This window comes from Zootoca vivipara, chromosome 16, assembly GCF_965207765.1.
Source record: "Zootoca vivipara chromosome 16, rZooViv2.hap1.1, whole genome shotgun sequence".
Taxonomy (NCBI): domain Eukaryota; kingdom Metazoa; phylum Chordata; class Lepidosauria; order Squamata; family Lacertidae; genus Zootoca; species Zootoca vivipara.
In genome coordinates this window covers 26,198,892-26,218,485 of record NC_142599.1, presented here as the reverse complement: position 1 = coordinate 26,218,485, position 19,594 = coordinate 26,198,892, and the positions used below count along the sequence as shown (strand labels likewise).

At 46.0% G+C, this 19,594-nt stretch overlaps 1 protein-coding gene across 4 annotated transcripts in view; it reads right to left on the bottom strand.

The window, feature by feature from the left end:
• The window catches only part of ANKRD34A (ankyrin repeat domain 34A), a 59,063-nt gene extending 48,177 nt beyond the window's left edge, over positions 1–10,886 (bottom strand). For 3 of the 4 annotated variants that reach the window (XR_015947374.1, XR_015947376.1, XM_088659175.1), the window contains exon 1: positions 9,814–10,886. The gene's annotated coding sequence lies outside the window, so the exon portion shown is untranslated. Of the gene's footprint in view, positions 1–5,658; positions 5,928–9,813 lie in introns of those variants that run through there. The other variant, XR_015947375.1, reaches the window with a different exon arrangement.
• Positions 10,887–19,594: the final 8,708 nt, after the last annotated feature.

Sequence of the window (19,594 nt, the reverse complement as noted above, 5' to 3'; positions counted from 1 at the left end):
TCCCAACATCAGGGTCTTTTCCAGGGAGCCTTCTCTTCTCATGAGGTGGCCAAAGTATTGGAGCCTCAGTTTCAGGATCTGTTCTTCCAGTGAGCACTCAGGGCTGATTTCCTTCAGAATGGATAGGTTTGATCTTCTTGCAGTCCATGGGACTCTCAAGAGTCTCCTCCAGCACCATAATTCAAAAGCATCAATTCTTCAGCGATCAGCCTTCTTTATGGTCAAGCTCTCACTTCCATACATCACTACTGGGAAAATCATAGCTTTAACTATACGGATCTTTGTCGGCAAAGTGATGCTTTTTAAGATGCTGTCTAGGTTTGTCATTGCTTTTCTCCCAAGAAGCAGGCATCTTTTAATTTCGTGGCTGCTGTCACCATCTGCAGTGATCATGGAGCCCAAGAAAGTAAAATCTCTTACTGCAAACACATACATAATTATATAAATCACATGTCTGAAAAAGTACAGGAGAGCGATCCTGAAGCCATTTTGACTCTCCCAAATGGACCTCAAATATTTCTCTGCAAGGAGGAAGGAAATGGGGAAAGCTTTCCAATTGTCTTTGGACTGTAGGGGCTTACACCTCCCTATGAATACAGTCTGGCAAGTTATCTGCTAAGCTAAGCAAACTATCAATCAGTAAGAGATTCAATCAGGAACTAAAGTAGTTATCATCTCAAAGGAATGACCAGGCTACCCAGAAAAGGCAATCAAATAAGGCATTATCAGGGACCCTGGCAGACAGGAGAGAAGCAACACTCTCAAATTTCTGCTGGAGACTGCCTCCTTCTGTGATGTTTTGGGAGGTGTTCTTGGGGTACAGGGTGAGCAATTTCAAAAGTATTTACAGTGAGAGGCTTGTGCACCTTTGTTCGGGGCCTCTCCTACCTCCTTGCAAGGAGGTGAGGCAATTCTGTTGCAAGAAGGGGGGGGGGAATCTGCCTTGCTTTCTATGGATCTTGCCTCCATCCATTCATCTCTGACCGATCATGGACTTAGGGGACTCAGTCCCTAGAGGAGTTGGGCAGCAAAAGCCAACCCCCGCTATGTTTTCTATGACAACCCCAACCGTGCTCAGATTGCCACGTGCATTCTAAGAAAGAGCACACACGCATGGACACACCCTTCGAGGTGGGGCACAGAGGCAGCAATGTTTCCTGCACATCGTATTCCAGGAGCAGTTTATTCCTCCGAGGCCGCATTGTTTCCATAAGGTTACATAACTGTACCATCCTCCCAGTACTTCTCAGAACTGCCCGGCTGTTTGCTTTCACCAGGCAAAACGCCAGGCTCTTGGTCCCATTGATGTACAGTTACAGAGGGAGAGAGGGAGGGAGGGAGGATTTGCTATTCTGGGCCTAAAGACAGTCAGCCATCTGTAGGCTGTTCCCTGCAAACACTTTTACCAAGCTTCACTTTGTACAGTTTTGCATTAAGTTAGTGCCCTTTAGATGTCCAGCTGTCCTTTGTCAACAAATTTGTCAACAAATTGTCACTGTTTTTTGTGTTGAATATATGCTATATGGTAATTTATGGACCTAGACTGCAAGAAGACAATATCAACAACCTCAGATATGCAGATCACACAACCTTGATGGCAGAAAGTGAGGAGGAATTAAAGAACCTTTTAATGAGGGTGAAAGAGGAGAGCGCAAAATATGGTCTGAAGCTCAACATCAAAAAAACCAAGATCATGGCCACTGGTCCCATCACCTCCCGGCAAATAGAAGGGGAAGAAATGGAGGCAGTGAGAGATTTTACTTTCTTGGGCTCCTTGATCACTGCAGATGGTGACACGAAATTAAAAGACGCCTGCTTCTTGGGAGAAAAGCAATGACAAACCTAGACAGCATCTTAAAAAGCAGAGACATCACCTTGCCGACAAAGGTCCATATAGTTAAAGCTATGGTTTTCCCAGTAGTGATGTATGGAAGTGAGAGCTGGACCATAAAGAAGGCTGATCGCCGAAGAATTGATGCTTTTGAATTATGGTGCTGGAGGAGACTCTTGAGAGTCCCATGGACTGCAAGAAGACCAAACCTATCCATTCTGAAGGAAATCAGACCTGAGTGCTCACTGGAAGGACAGGTCCTAAAGCTAAGGCTCCAATACTTTGGCTACCTCATGGGAAGAGAAGGCTCCCTGGAAAAGACCCTGGTGTTGGGAAAGATGGAGGGCACTAGGAGAAGGGGATGACAGAGGACGAGATCAAACAGGACGAGATGGTTGGACAGTGTTCTTGAAGCTACAAACATGAGTCTGACCAAACTGCGGGAGGCAGTGGAAGACAGGAGTGCCTGGCGTGCTTTGATCCATGGGGTCACGAAGAGTCGGACACGACTAAATGACTAAACAACAACAATAGGTATCTAAAGCCATATGTACATGTTGCCATGCAGAATGTAAGCACCCTATACTGTACAATGGTACCTCGGATTACAAACACTTCGGGTTACAGACTCCGCTAACCCAGAAGTAGTACCTCGGGTTAAGAACTTTACCTCAGGATGAGAACAGAAATCGCGTGGTGGCGGTGCAGCAGCAGCAGGAGGCCCCATTAGCAAAAGTGGGACCTCAGGTTAAGAACAATTTCAGGTTAAGAACGGACCTCCGGAACGAATTACGTTCATAACCAGAGGTACCATTGTATATAGAAATGAGCAAACCAGTGATATTTTAGGGAGCAGGGTAGCCGTTGGGGCCCATTACTTACATCATCGGAGCTTACACAACACAAAACACTGTTGCTGTATGTAGGTTTTATTTTATTTGTTTTTTATCTTATATTTTGGAAATGTACATCCAGGTTTTTTTCCCTTTCAATTTTTTGGGGGTCCCCAAGAGAGTGGGGCCCTAAGAGTGGGGCTTGTGTAGCTTATACTGTACATAAATCCGGTATATAATATATAATTATATACCACCGTTCATAAAAGATTAGACCACTTAACCCACTGTAAGTAATGCTAAGAAAAATAATTGCAGATTCCACACTGCCCCCCTTTTCTGGTCTCTCCCCCCCTCCTCAATCTTTTTATCTCCAGTTTTTATAAGCTTCTTTGGGGCATTCCCTTGTCCTCTTGCAACATGCTAACCACCAGGTGCAGTTGATGGCGCCAAACAAAGAAGCTATATAATATCAGGGTGAGCAATAGATTAAGCATGCAGCTTGATCAGGCCTGTCTGAGATAACAGAGCAAAATCCTGCATCAAGGTCACCCAGATTTTATGGCGTGCAAAAGCAGCAGCCTGCCGCCTGTGTTTATATACCACTATTCGTGGTTTTTTTAAAAGGAAAAAATAAATACCTGTGTAAAACCATACAATAAAAAGCATAGAAAAATGCTGAAACCGGCTAACTTATTGTGGAAAGGTATGTTGATAATTGCCTGCAGGAGCCCGACAGAATAGAAAACCTTGCAGGAGACGTCTAAAAGATGGCACAGAAGTAGGGTTGCCATATTTTTTATTTTAAAAAATTCAGAATTTCTGCCGCCACCACTGAGTGCAGAAGAGCAGAAGTGGACAGCATTGCCTCATGGTTGGGAGGTGATAGTCTTCCCCCCACACCAATCCCTCCTAGACCGCCACTCTTTTCCTCTTGTGGCAGCTGTTGGCCATCTGAATAGGAAGATTAGCTGCGCAGCATTTCCAAGAAAGGGGATACAATCCCAAACACTGCTAGCTCCCGTGTTTGGCTTCCTGCAGAAACCGAGCAAATATTTTGTTCTCTCCTGATTACAAAACCTCTTGCGGTTTGAGATAGGGAACACCACAAACATGTGACTGAGCAACCAGTCGGTAGGTTCATGGTGAGAACAAACTCGAGAGACCAAAACAAGAAGGGAGGGAGAACAGCTTGCGGTGTGCTAAGAAAACAAGAACATCTTATTTTGATGCAGACAGCACAACAGGCACCGACAAGCCTTTCGTGCCAGAGGTTGCCTATGGGGGCAGACTCCAGAGGTTAAGGATGTCATGGATGCTTTAGCTGAGATTCCTGCATTGCAGAGGGTTGGACTAGATGACTGTTGGGGGTCCCTCCTTTCCACCTCCACAATTCTATGATTCTATGGTCCCAGTTTGCAAAGGGCCACCTCTGTTCTCTGGCCACCTGTCCCTGACCCTATTTTCACCTGTTATATAAGTCTTGTGAAAAAGTTTGCAGGAGTTTCTGAACCCGACTTCTATTTTTGGAGAGTTTTGCTCCCTTCCCAGGAATTTCTGGGTGGCACACAGAGACATTAAGGGGGCAGGGAGGCCACTGTGATTTTACATGCTTTTGGGGAGAACCTCTCCAAGTTCTATTAATTTTTTTTTTTAAAAAGAAAACAATAAAGTATGGTTTAATTTAATCATGTGTGTATTTATTAAAGATAAAGAAAAGAAAAAACCTTCCATCCCAATATGCTGTGGTGGTAAATGCTTAAGATAAGTTATCAATTTGTGGCTATTTGCATTGATGCATCTTATACCGTAATAGCTCTCCAACATTTTGATATTGATATTTTTGATAATTCTGTTTTCAGGATTATTTTAATGAATTTTGATGTTCCAGAAAGTGCAAAAGAGGTCTTTAAGCAGAGGCTTGACAGGCATATGTCAAGAATGCTTTGATGGTGTTTCCTGCTTGGCAGGGGGTTGGACTGGATGGCCCTTGTGGTCTCTTCCAACTCTATGATTCTATGATTCTAGGTAAGTTCACTTCTGTATTGGAACTTAACCAGATTTCTCCCCCATCCCTACCCTCCAGGTCCTAGAATCATAGAACGGTAGAGTTGGGACACTGGTGGGTCATCTAGCCCAACCCCTTGAAATGCTGGAATCCCAGCTTAAGAATCCCTGACAGTTTGCCACCCAACCTCTGCTTAAAAACCTCCAATGAAGGAGAGTCTTGCATCCTGTTGGACCATAACTTCTTTCATCCCTTGCCCTTGGCGATCTCACCAGGTTCCCCAGCCCTGCATTAAGGAGAGGAAATGGTTTTCTTTTTATCATATGTGGTGGTCTTGTAGTAAGGTTAAAGCTTACTGGGAAATGATATATAATGAATTGAAAAGGATGTTCAAAATAACCTTTGTAAAAAACAAACAAACCCAGAAGCTTTTCTTTTGGGAATTATAGGGACAGAACTACCTACATTCTATAGAAATATATTTACGGTATGTATAGAAATATATTTACGGTATGTATGCGACTACAATGGCAAGAATGTTACTCACCCCAAAATGGAAAGAAGCAGAAGTCCCAGCAAAGGAAGAATGCATACAGAAATGGCAAAACTTACCAGAAGAATAAGAAATCAAGATAACAAACATTTTTAAAAAAGAAAAAAAAGAAATGGTTTATTGAATATTTACAGATAAATTGTACGGTAAATAAGAGCATTGGCAGGATTATTGTAATAACCTGCAGTTTCATAAGAGTATATATTTAAAGTAGATGAATTAATGAGAAATTTAAGTTAATTTGGATATGCAGAAGGTATTTAAAATACATTTAAGGAACTGCAGAAAGGGGGAAGGGAGTCACGTTTTGAAATGTTAAAATGATTGCAAAATTAGTGAAATGTATAAATCCAAAAAGCATAAATATTCATATATTTTTTTATTGAAAAAGGAGAGGAAATAGTTTGGGCTGAAATCAGTGTTTTTTTTAAAAAAAAAAGTCATCTGTTTACTGTTGCTCACGCGCTGCTCCATCTTTGACCTCTTGCCTGTGTTTTTTATGGGGCATGTAGGTTAATCGCTGTACTAATAGTGCATGTGTTTCAAACAGTATTGACTCACTTCACAGCACATATGACAGGCTGCCAACTTTGCGATCCACCCCTGCAGCTGGATGCTGAAAGAGCTCCTTGATGTGCAGACGCATAAACAGGTGATCATGTTTCTCTCCATGCTGAGCAAAGCGCTTCAAGATGCATATTTCTGCGGATGGGTTAAGGCAGACTCTGGGTTTTTATTTTTTGGCAGCAGCGGCTGGGCGGAGTGTCAGTTTTGTCAAACCCACTGGTTTCCATCCGCTCAGCCTACCCACTGGAATTTGCAAGGATGTTTCATGGGAATGAGATGCATTCTACCGCCACAGAACATCCCTGTGGCAATGATTTTGCTTTAACCTCAGGACGCAAGTCGCGGGACTTATAGCTCACTTATAGGAGCACCGACAGGTTAATTTCATGGCTGAGGCAGTAAAATAAAAATAAAAATAATGAGGCAGTGAGTTCCAAGGGTGAAGTATAAAACTGCCGCTTATGCGTACAGAAGAAGCCAGATCTAGTCCTTACTTTCCTCATTTCTTAAGAAGAGCCGAGCTGCTGGATCAGGCCAGGGGCCCATCTAGTCCAGCACCCTGTTCTCACAGTGGCCAACCTGATGCCCCAAATTTGCATCCCGCAAGCAGGACCTGGGGGCAACAGCACTTCCCCAGCAACTGCTGTTCAGAGATGTGCTGTTTATGCCTAGTCTTGAAATCAAAGACCCCAGAGATGTCAGGTTAGTTGGGAGAGGAGAGGAGGGCTGCTCCCTCCAAGAGAGTCTAGGCCAGGCACCCCCAAACTCGGCCCTCCAGATGTTTTGGGACTACAATTCCCATCATCCCTGACCACTGCTCCTGTTGGCTAGGGATGATGCGAGTTGTAGTCCCAAAACATCTGGAGGGCCAAGTTTGGGGGTGCCTGGTCTAGAACAGAACAGAACAGAATAGAATAATTTATTGGCCAAGTATCAACCATACTTGGAATTTTGCTTCAACTACATTGCAATGTAAAGAAAAAAAATGTACCTCATACAAATACAACCTCACAAATGTACCTCACAATACAACAGAACCCCAGATAAGTGCAAGCATCCCTAGAGTCTCTCATCACATGGAAATTGGGGCCGAGAGTAACAATGTATCTCCTGAGGTTTTTTAAAAATGTATTACAATTGTATTGTAATTGATTGCATGTACCGGTAATTGACTAAACACTTTCTAACTGATCATATTTCATTTTGATCTGGGTGTCGTATAATCTTTTTCTCAAGCGCTATGGCGGCCCTGCTGAATAAAACAACACACCTTTTATCCACCCAAAACCTGTTTGCCTTTCTTGCAATTTAGTTCTCCTTTATTTGCAAGCAAAATAAAACGGCCAACCTTGATGATCTCACCGGATGTTTATCTAAAAGAGAGGCTGCAAGGCTAACAGGCACATTATTTTAAAATTGCAGCTTAGCTATCCCTTCGGGTGGTGGTGCAAGGTGAGTCATGGCAGGATTCAGCCCAAAGAGGCATTCCAGTCGCATCTGGAAGTGACAACTCAGCTGCAGTGCAGCAGGTTTTGAGCTGAAGGAGCACCCTCAACCTGGAGCTTTCCAGATGTTTTGGACTTCTACTCTCATGATCTCCCATTAGCACAACCCTGCTGGCCCAGCCAGTAGTAGCTGGGGCTGGTGGGAGTTAGGGTTGCCAGACTCAATAGAGGACAGGACTTCTGTGCCTTTAATTGCCCTGCTCTCTTTTGAGTCTGGAAACCTTAAAGAGAAACCAGCAGACCCTTTGCTTGGAAATTAAACAAGGATGCTGAACAGCTCCTTGACGTGCAGACGCATAAACAGGTGATCATGTTTCTCTCCATGCTAAGCAAAGCGCTTCAATATGCATATTTCTGCAGATGGGTTAAGGCAGACTCTGGGTTTTTATTTTTTGGCAGCAGCGGCTGGGCGGAGTGTCAGTTTTGTCAAACCCACTGGTTTCCATCCGCTCAGCCTACCCACTGGAATTTGCAAGGGTGTTTCATAGGAATGAGATGCATTCTATCGCTACAGAACATCCCTGTGGCAATGATTTTGCTTTAACCTCAGGACGCAAGTCACGGGACTTATAGCTCACTTATAGGAGCTCCGACAGGTTAATTTCATGGCTGAGCCAGTAAAATAAAAATAAAAATAATGAGGCAGTGAGTTCCAGACTCTTTTGAGTCTGGAAACCTTAAAGGGAAACCAGCAGACCCTTTGTTTAATTTCCAAGCAAAGGGTCTGCTGGTTTCTCTTTAAGGTTTCCAGACTCAAAAGAGAGCAGGGCAATTAAAGGCGCAGAAGTCCTGTCCTCTATTGAGTCTGGCAACCCTAACATTGGGAGTTGGAATCCAAAATTACTTCTTTGGCTAAGGCTGTTGGAAGATGTGATCCAAAATGGCCATGTTGGCCGGGGCTGATGGGAGCTGGAGTCCAAAACATCTGAAGACACAAAGTTGGAGAAAGCTGCAATGGTTTCTCCCAGCATTGCTCAATGGCATAGAGGCTGCAACCCTGGAGCTTCCCCCATGATTGTCGCACCGAGGATGGAGGGGCTCAGCCATCATGCACTGTTTCCTCAAGCGCAACTCATCTTCCAGCTTCTCCCTCTCTCTATCAATATTTATAAACATTTATACCCCACTTGTCACCATCTGGGTCTCAAATCCACTTAACAACAATAAAAAATATAAAACGTTCGTGATGTAAAACCTCAGAAACGGAGCAAATTCATGATGCAAAGGCCTCGGGAAATGAGATGGTTTTAACCAGGCAGTTTAAACTCCACAGCAATGGGGGCCTGACTGATTTCTAGTAGGAAGCAGTTCCTCAGAACTGGGCCCACCGCACTGAAGTCTCCTTGTTAACATGAGTCATGCATTTAATGGTCCATGGGGAACCACTAATAGTGCTCCCATTTCAGCCCCCAGATGGCTGGATCAACTTGGGACATACAGGGTACGGGGGGGGGGGTCCTGAAAGTATGCCAGGCCTAAATTATTTAGGACTTTCTACACTCACACATAGGATGCGGGTGGCACTGTGGGTTAAACCACAGAGCCACGGGCTTGCCGATCAGAAGGTTGGCGGTTCGAATCCCCGCGACGGGGTGAGCTCCCATTGCTCGGTCCCAGCTCCTGCCAACCTAGCAGTTCGAAAGCACGTCAAAGTGCAAGTAGATAAATAGGTATCGCTACAGCGGGAAGGTAAACGGCGTTTCCGTGTGCTACTCTGGTTCGCCAGTAGCGGCTTTGTCATGCTGGCCACATGACCTGGAAGTCGTACGCCGGCTCCCTCGGCCAATAACACGAGATGAGCACCGCAACCCCAGAGTCAGTCATGACTGGACCTGATGGTCAGGGGTCCCTTTACCTTTACTTTACACTCACGCAAGATCCATGAACCTGGCCTGGTAGCAATTGGGAAGCCAGTGCAGGTCCTATGTTGGTGATGGTCTGTTCCCATCGCCTGCACAGTTGAAACTTCTGAACTACCCTCAAGGGCAGCCCCACACAAAGTACGCTGCAGTAGTCCAGCCCTGAGGTTAACCAATGTATATTTTACAGTGGCCAGTTTTCCCCTATCCTTGGAATGTCTTCCAAGAAACCTTGCTGCAGGCCCATCTTGAGAGCCTCACCTGAAATCTGTGTGTAAACCCTGTTTAAGAAACTTGTTACACGATGAGCACTTCAGAGCAGAGAAAATAAAGCATGGCTCCAGTTTGAATCGGGCTATAAATCTGGACGGAGAACCATTTCAAGGCAGTAGTGCAGTGGCTAAATTCAGAAGGACAGGGTCCCTTCATGACAGTCACTGCCACGCCACTCATAGCCATGCCACCTTCTAAGATTATGCAACCTTCAAAGATTATACAATAATAATAGTAATCAAGGATGTGCTGATTATAATAATTAGATGCGCCCTGATCATTATCAATGCAAATCTCCACGTGTTGCCTTTCAGCTAGATCTACTGTTTTCTTGCAGGCAAATGGTTTGGAGTGCTCTAATTATCTTCCTTTGGAGAGACTTACCGTAAGTTGTGTTTTCCTACCAGTCTGTGGCAGAAGTTGCACACCATTCTCTTGAAACTGAGGTGCTTTGCATTTTCAGTGTTCTCTGTGTGGAACCCTATTAGGGCTGAATTATGCCCCTATTCAACTTCTGTTTCCTTACCGGTATGTAGAAACTAAGAGTTGTTTCTGGCTATGCCTCACACGTCCTTTCCTTTTTCTTGGCCAGTTTGTAGGGGTGGTAGGGTTCCCCAAGAAGGAAATTTTGCATTCTGGTCAACCGTGGCTTCCTCTGCATAGCCATCCCATAGGGGTGTTGTTGTTGTTGTTGCCCTGGGCAACATAACATTCTGCTCCCTCCTAGTTGCAGCTTAAATGAGTGCTGATTCTTTACAACCATGTCTATGCCCCGGACAGCCCTAGATCCTATCACCATAATCATTCCAAGCACACCACTTTACCCGTGGGTGTGTACACATGGCCAGCTCAAAATGCATTAGATCTGAATTCGGACTGAAGTTGGTTTGGGGGAAACCTATCAAAATGCAGTATATCCTAACAGGATAAATTCAGAATAGGCGTGGACTGTGACTAATGTAATGTGTACACCCTGCTTCCCAAACAACTGCTGTGAGTGCGTACACAGCCTTAATTTCCACCTCTGTTAATACAAATGTGGCCCTCCAGGCATCCCTATCTGGCTCCCAAAACTCTCCCACTCCCCCACCCTTTTTCTTCACTACTCCACTTAAATTTTTGGACACACTCAAGGGTTACTCCCTCAGCCCGGCCCACCCAAACCTGTGCTATGCTACCTGTTTAAAATGCCTGCAAGTCCAGGAGGGCTGAGGGACTGAAGGACACTTGGAATTTGGCTGGCAAAGTCCCCTACTCTTGAGTAGCCTGCCATGAGGCAGTGGGAATCCTGCCCCCCTTGGCCTGGATGGCGGAGAAGAGACAGTTGCTCGCGAGCTACCTCGCAGGGCTGGTGCTGGAGATACAAGGCTGGAGATGCAAAGTCACTAGGTACAGTTGTCGAGTGACATGGTTGGCAGACCCTAGTAGGGTCATAACAGTGAGGTGTTTCTGGGGATTCTATTAACAATAAAACCCAGATATTCTGTCTATTGGGGGGGAGTGGAAACTTTACAGCAGTGGGGGTTAGATTGGATGACCTTTGGGGATGCCCTCCCTCGAAGCTCCCTCAAACAATTTGGATTCTTTATTCAGCTATTCTGTAGTCTTTGTACTCCTCACCTTTATCAACTGGAAAGTTTATGCCACAGCACATTGCAAAGGGTGACAAGAAAGAGAGAGGCAGAGGGGGAGAGGGATAGTCTCTGCTTTCCCTATGTCAGGTTCCCAAGGCAACAGCTCTGGGCTCTAAGTATAGCTGGATTTTGATTGGATTTGGTGCCTGGCTTCTTGGCTCCACGGCGCAGCGCTTGCCATCGAGCCAGCGACTGCTTCTGCTTGGCTGTGCCAACAACCAGCCGTTTGAGTGAGTAAATAATGATTAACTGTGAGCCATAAAAAGCTCCACCTGCATGACAAAGGCGGAGCAACAAAGGCTAGGGGGGAAAGTTGGCAGCCCAACTGTCAGGCAAGCAAGACCTGAGGATAAAATAGACCTGAATTTATCCAGCTGGGGCCAGCGGCCCGTGTAGTCCAACATCCTGTTCTCATAGCAGCCAACCAGATGCCCCAATGGGAAACCCTCAAGTAGGCGCCTGAGCGTAATAGCAGCTCCGCCCCCTTGTGATTCCCGGCAAATGAAAAGACTTCTTTGTGCAGTGCAAAGTTAACCTGTGGGAACTCTCTGCCACAGGAGGCAGCGATGGCCACCACCTTGGAAGAAGGTGTATCAATGGCTACTAGCCGCAATGGCTGTGTGAGCCATTCTTCAGAATACCAGTTGCTGGAAACCAAAGGTGAGACTTGCTCTTGGGCTCAGATCCTGCTTGTGAGGTTCCCACAGAGTCATCTGCTATGCCACTGGCCTGATCCAGGATCTGGACACAATTCAGATCTATTCTATCCTCAGGTCTGGCTTGATCCAGCAGGCTCTTCATATACTGTACTAATATTCTCCCTGAGCAGAGCATTCATGGGGCAGAGACAAGTGCAAATTGCACTTCACAGGTGTTAGCAACCCCACTGCTCACCTGTGAAATATTGCACACTGTGTGTCACATTTTGATTAACTCGGAGGTGCTCATTTTAAGCCCCTCTCTGGGGAATGATGACTGTCAGCGACAGCTGCTCCCATCTTTCCTCTTTTCTTTTATAATTAGACAACCTCTCCGTTGCCCACCTCTTTAGGCTGGATCTTTTTCGATTTGCAATCTTTCTTTCTTTCTTTTAAATTGCTTCTTTGTTTCCAGTTTCTGCCTTTGATGGGGAGGGAGTTTCCTTTCAAAGCCTGAGAAGTTCAAGGGTGGAAAAGCGCCCATCCAGACCACCAAACCCCAAGAACCCACACGCCTGTCGGCAGCCAGGAGGTATCACGCACCCTGCGAGTGGCTGATCATGTGAACTGGCCCTGCCAGCCAATCAGGGGCGCCCGGGGGTGCTCTCCGGCCAATGGCAGGCCTGGGACAGAACGTGACTATTTGGGAGGCAGGTGGGTGGAAGGAAGGGAAGGAAGGAAGTCGCCGGCAGCTGGAAGGGAGCCATGGGTTTCCAAGAATGAAAAAGTGTTTAGGGTTCTTGGCGCGTAACAGCAGCTGCAGATCGGATCGCACCAAACACACCGTTTTTGCTCTGTACTCATCGAAAAAACATCGATCGAGGCGCACGTTAATTATTAGTATTAAAATTGATGCATGTTATTTATTGTTTGTTTCGTGATATTTATGCATCGCTCAATTGTTTAAAAAACAACAACACTTTTTATGGAGAAACAAACCCCAAAATGGAGAGTTTTACGTGGCACTTCGAAGACAGGCACACATTTGCTTCAACGTGGAGCTCTGTTGTTAGTTATGCTGATAAGAAAGACAATTCACAGCATCCTCCCTCATGCTATGTAAAAATTTGGGACGCTGAACCCTGAATTTTATGTTTTAGTACTGTATTCCCATCTTATTCATTGCGCTTGCTGGCCATGATCTTTCCCTTTTATTCCTTGTCATGTAAACAGTTTCCCTGGCCTTATTTATCTTCTTTGTCTCCCACTTGTAATCGAGTTTTGCTTGATTTTGGACGATGCACTGTGTGTGGACTGCTAACCAAAAATAAGAATTTTATTTTGGTTTGGGGTCTTGCGGGGGTATGATTATTTGTTCTATAGTTAACTTGATGTAGCAGTGTTGATTTCCCTCTATTCTCACTTTGCTTTGCTTTTTAAAAAAAACAGAACCACCTTTCTGCTTCTCTCTGAACTCACTGCCTTCTGCAACAGACTAAGGTAGCTGCCCCTCTGGGATTTCCACACACCCCATATTGCTATGTAGCTCAGCGGAAGAGCGGTTGCCTTGCTTGCAAAAGGTCCCCAGGTTCATTCCTCAGCACTTCCAGGTAGGACATTTGAAAGCCTGGAGAACTGCTGCCGGTCAGTGTTGACACTACTGAACTAGATGGACTCATCATATATGACATTTTTGAAGGGCTGTGGCTCAGTGACAGAGCATCTCCTTTGCATGTAGAAGGTCCCACCTCCAATCTCAAACATCTGCACCTGGGCCAGGGATGCTCCTGGCCTGGGATGCCCCTGACCTGGCAACTCTGAGACACGGAATTCGTGAGTGTGTGGAGCAGCTTTCTGACAACAGGCCTTTAATGGCTGCCCTCTCTCGCCTCCGAATCTTATCAAGCGCCTTATCTCATACCTGTAATCTTATCTCACAGCACTCCTGGACTCCTGTGACCTGGTAAACAAGACTTTCTGCAGAAGGGAAGTTTCTAGAGCAGGCAGTGATTCAGATAAAGGGTGAGAGTGTGATGGGATTACATGGGATACCCCTGGCTGCCCATGAAGCATGGTGAGGGGGTTGTCTCAGGGTGGCAACCTCCTGAGATTGCTTCTGACAGTGGAGGCAGACCATAGACATTGTGGCTAGTAGCCATTGATAGCCCTCTCCTCCATGAATTTGTCCAGTCCTTTTTGTTTTTTATTTCAAGTCTTATTTATTGATTTTTCACAATAAACAATCTTCAACATAGACCATAAGTTATTTTATCCATTGACTTCCTGTCCTTCCCTTCCACAGTTTCCATATTTGCCCTTAAATGCTGTATACATGACATATACTATTCAATACATTTATTTTAACCTATTTGTCTTAATAAATCACGCTATTTCAAGTCCTAGTTCAAGCCGACAAAGGTCCGTATAGTTAAAGCTATCGTTTTCCCAGTAGTGATGTATGGAAGTGAGAGCTGGACCATAAAGAAGGCTGATCGCCGAAGAATTGATGCTTTTGAATTATGGTGCTGGAGGAGACTCTTGAGAGTCCCATGGACTGCAAGAAGATCAAACCTTTCCATTCTGAAGGAAATCAGCCCAGAGTGCTCACTGGAAGGACAAGTTGTGAAGCTGAGGCTCCAATACTTTGGCCACCTCATGAGAAGAGAAGAGTCCCTGGAAAAGACCCTGATGTTGGGAAAGATGGAGGGCACTAGGAGAAGGGGATGACAGAGGACGAGGTGGTTGGACAGTGTTCTTGAAGCTACGAACATGAGTTTGACCAAACTGCGGGAGGCAGTGGAAGACAGGAGTGCCTGGCGTGCTATGGTCCATGGGGTCACGGAGAGTCGGACATGACTAAACGACTAAACAACAACAACAACAATTTCAAGTCCTGCTTGCACTTTCATTTCGCTGTAGTAGTTCCTTCAATCCTCAATAAAAAAGTCTCCAGTCAGTCCTCAATGGATTTTTTAGTGTGTCATTTTGGTCTGTAATCTTTGCTGCTAATCTTGCCAGTTCTGCGTCCTCCATCATTTTCTAAAGCCAATGTCCCTTTGTTGCAACCTCTCCTTCTTTCGTGTCCTGTCATTTTTTTTTAGAGCCGTCCTTTTTCCCTTTGCAGAATAAGAATCTATCCGCCGAGGTGCGTGGCTCTTAGGTAATAAGGCTTACTCAAAGAGGTCCTGATTCTCGCCCAGAAGAGGAAGCAAGGGTGAAACCAGCTCTTTGATCCTAGTGGAAGGATTGCTCACCCTTTGCGGTCGGAAGAAGGAACGGCTTGGGAGTGACTGAGGATGAGCTGGCCCCTGAAACAAAGGTCTAGTTCTCACCGATGCAATACACCTACCACCTGTGAGGTGTAATAATAATAATAATAATAATAATAATAATAATAATAATAATAATTTATTATTTATACCCCGCCCATCTGGCTGGGTTTCCCCAGCTACTCTGGGCAGCTTTCAATACAATAAAATACAATAATCTATTAAACATTAAAAGCTTCCCTAAACAGGGCAGCCTTCAGATGTCTCCTAAAAGTCTGGTAGTTGTTTATCTCTTTGACATCTGGTAGGAATGTAAGCGGGACCCAGGTGGCGCTGTGGGTTAAACCACTGAGCCTAGGGCTTGCTGATCAGAAGGTCAGCGGTTCGAATCCCTGTGATGGGGTGAGCTCCTGTTGCTCAGTCCCAGCTCCTGCCAACCTAGCAGTTCGAAAGCACGTCAAAATGCAAGTAGATAAATAGGTACCGCTACAGCGGGAAGGTAAACGGTGTTTCCGTGTGCTGCTCTGGTTCGCCAGAAGTGGCTTTGTCATGCTGGCCACATGACCTGGAAGCTGTACGCCGGCTCCCTCGGCCAATAATGCAAGATGAGCGTGCAACCCCAGAGTCGGTCACGACTGGACCTGATGGTCAGGGGTCCCTTTACCTTTACCTAGGAATGTAAGCACTCCTATAGCTCACAGGACCGAATGCCCCTCCACAAACAGATCCCCTAGCTGTATTCCCTGCAGCTAGAACTCTAGCACACGAGTGAGACAAAACTGCCCCAGCCCCTCCTTGACATGCTAGATTTCTACCTGCAGTAGCTTTTTTTGCACAGAGGAGCATTCAGCTCGATAACCTCCAGCTACAACAATCAGATCATAGAATAATAGAGTTGGAAGAGACCACAAGGGTCATCCAGTCCAACCTGCATGAATGCAGCTTATTGCCTCGGTGAAAATTAGATGCCTTGCATTCCTGCCCTGTGGAGGGTTGGACTAGGTTACTCTCGGGGCTACCGTACCTTCCGACTCTAGAATTCTATGATTCTATGGCTCAGGGAAGCCAGAGATCATTTGAGGTGCTTCCTTCCTGCTGCTCTGTAACCTGTTGCAGCAGACTGGGGCTGATGGGAGTTGTAATCCAAAACAGCTGGAAGGCACCAGGTTGGGAAAGACTGACCTAAAAGTCCTCTTGCCTCTACAAAATGCACAGTTTTGGCTGAGTCACCAGAGAATTTGAATACGGTTCCAGGTAGTGAAAGGGAATGAGATGGGCGATATTGCAGAGCCATGCCAGTTGCTCAGACATGTCAACATATCCGATGCATTTGACGTATTCCCTGATCTATGCCACCTCCCTCTCTCCCAGGACTTCTTGAGCCGTTGGCTATTTGAGAAAGACGGATACCTTATACTATGGCTCACTGACGTCAGCAGAGCCAGCTTAAATTGAAAAGAACTGGGCAGCCTAGTTTTCTGTGTCGAAGAGGGTTGGGAGGCCCCTATTCCCTGTCCCGCAATATGACCTAGAAGAATACTCTTGGAACTGGGGGAATTGTGACCATGTTTCAGGACTGGAAGTTGGGTTCTTCTTCTTCTTCTTCTTCTTCTTCTTCTTCTTCTTCTTCTTCTTCTTCTTCTTCTTCTTCTTCTTCTTCTTCTTCTTCTTCTTCCTCCTCCTCCTCCTCCTCCTCCTCCTCCTCCTCCTCCTCCTCCTCCTCGTTTATATCCCACCATTTCCTCCAAGAAGCTCAAGGCAGTGCACATGGTTCTCTGCCTCCTCTGCTATCCCCACAACAACCCTGTAAGGCTGAGAGTAAGTGACTGGCCCAAGACTGCACACCCAGTGAGCTTCCTGGCTGAGTGCGGGATTTGAACACAGGTCCTAGTCTGACACTTTAGGCCAGGGGTCGGCAAGGCTTACCGGGCATGGGGCGGATCACTCACACGGACCAGTGCAGCGCGACACCGGAAATTGCTTCTGTGCATGCCCAGGTGCCAAAAATCGCACCTGCGCAGAAGCGACTTTGGGTGTCTGGACATGTGTAGAAGCGATTTCCGGCACTGCAGACATGTGCAGACACGATTTCCGGCGTCTGCGCATGCGCAAAAGCGATTTCCGGAGCCGCAGAAGATACTCCCTGCACCGTGCTGCGCCGGTTTAGCGCAGTGAGTGGGGACTCGCCAAGCAGCAGGCGACTTGGTTGGGGGTCGGCTCATGAGCCAGTTAAGCAACCCTCATGGGCCACTTCTGGCCCATGGGCCTTAGGTTTCTGACCTCTGCTTTAGGCACTATGCCACAGAGGCTGGCCACCACCAGTTGGGTAGCCTCATGTCTCACTTCACAGAGGACTGTTTGGAGGAGTCCTCTATCTGATGTCTGGCATAAAGAGAAAGAACCGTCAGAATGGAAAGTACATGTGTCAAAGTTGCCCCTTAACAGGGTCACAGTCTTCCCCTACATGGCGAGATGGCAAAAAAAAAATGGTCAAAGGGCTGGAAACGATGCCTTATGAGGAACGGCTTAGGGAGCTGGGTATGTTTAGCCTGGAGAAGAGAAGGTTAAGGGGTGATATGATAGCCATGTTCAAATATATGAAAGGATGTCATATAGAGGAGGGAGGTAGGTTGTTTTCTGCTGCTCCAGAGAAGCGGACACGGAGCAATGGATTCAAACTACAAGAAAGAAGATTCCACCTAAACATTAGGAAGAACTTCCTGACACTAAGAGCTGTTCGGCAGTGGAATTTGCTACCAAGGAGTGTGGTGGAGTCTTCTTCTTTGGAGGTCTTTAAGCAGAGGCTTGACAGGCATATGTCAAGAATGCTTTGATGGTGGTTCCTGCTTGGCAGGGGCTTGGACTGGATGACCCTTGTGGTCTCTTCCAACTCTTCTATGATTCTATGAGATGTATTGTATTTCTACGTAGATTGTAGTCCAAAACATATGAAGGGCACCAGTTGGGCAGTGGCGGTACTCTGTTTTATTAATATTTGATATGGTTAAATAACTTTGACTTTGGACTCTCTGGGGTCCACCTGGATTCCTCGCACCCTCGTGCCTCCCCGAGCTTAGATGATTTCTGCCTACGGACCTGGCTCTAGGTTTATTTTTGATTTTTGAAGCTGAGGCACAGTGGAAGAATAAAATAAAAATAAACAATAAGACTGCGTAACCCTGCATACCTTTAAAGCGTGTTCAAACTGCATTTCCCCACCTCAAAGAATTCCGAGCAGTGTCATTTGATAAGGGTTGGTGGGAATTGTTAACTCTGTGAGGGGCAAACTACAGTTCCCAGAATTCGGAGTTTGTGTGTGTGTGTGTGTGTGTGTGTGGAAATGTGCTTTGAAAGTATAGTGTGTACACAGTCTTAAAATCAAGTGTGTGGCTTTTGGGTGGTTTGAATTGCGGTGGGATGATGTTGAAGCTGCTTCCAAAATCTCTCAGATTTTGAGAACAGTTGGAAACATATCGGTTGCTCTGTTCCAAGAACCATGTCTGCGCCGCTAGGATTTCTAGGGAAAGCAATCAGCTCCGGCCTCTTTTTCAGAGTACTTTGAAGCTGGTTATCTTGAGAATGTGGCATTTCTCATGGGGGAAGACAAAAGGAGCACAGGGCGCGACGCAGCCTTTCCCACAGGCAGGCTGGGTTTCCTGGCCTCAGTGCTTTGCTAACACTGAAGCCAGCTCAGCAGAGGATGCTGGGGAAAGGCAAAGGGCTGATTGGCTGGCTGCAAGGATCACGCAGCGCTTGATTGGCCAGAGGCCTTTTGCACACAGCGGCCACGCTCCCTGCGCCTGATCCCTCCTGCCTGTGCCTCTCACTTACTCACGATATTTCGTGTGCCTCTGTGAGCGAGCCCTGGTCCCTAGAACACACAGTGCCTTGCCTCGTCTGAGTCATAACCAAATGAATTATTGCTATCTTACTGCTAGCTCCAGAAGAAAAACTTTGGGAAACTCCAGGGCAGCTAGAAGAACCAGTTTTAGACCTGATTGCAGTTTAGCAAATGCAGTGAGCAAGCTCCCCTCCACCCCAATTCGTCTCACATTTAAACTCAGCTTTTGAGTCACACAGGACTCTTCTTCAGGCCTAGATGTTTAAAGTGTATTTATACTAACTTCATCAGCAGAGAACCAGTTTTAGACCTGATTGCAGTTTAGCAAATGCAGTGAGCAAGCTCCCCTCCACCCCAATTCGTCTCACATTTAAACTCAGCTTTTGAGTCACACAGGACTCTTCTTCAGGCCTAGATGTTTAAAGTGTATTTATACTAACTTCATCAGCAGAGAACCAGTTTTAGACCTGATTGCAGTTTAGCAAATGCAGTGAGCAAGCTCCCCTCCACCCCAATTCGTCTCACATTTAAACTCAGCTTTTGAGTCACACAGGACTCTTCTTCAGGTCTAGATGTTTAAAGTGTATTTATACTTACTTCATCAGCATTCAACAGAACTTTTGTTGAATTCTGCTGGCTTCTTTTCACACTCAACTCTCGTGTTTTCAGAGTGCAGAAGTCGCCCACTTCCTTTATCCAGGCAAGCGACTCCTTGGGAAATTGGTTTGAGGCATGACTAAATAAGGCAGTTGCAAACTTACTTGCTTTTCAAAGAGACTACAC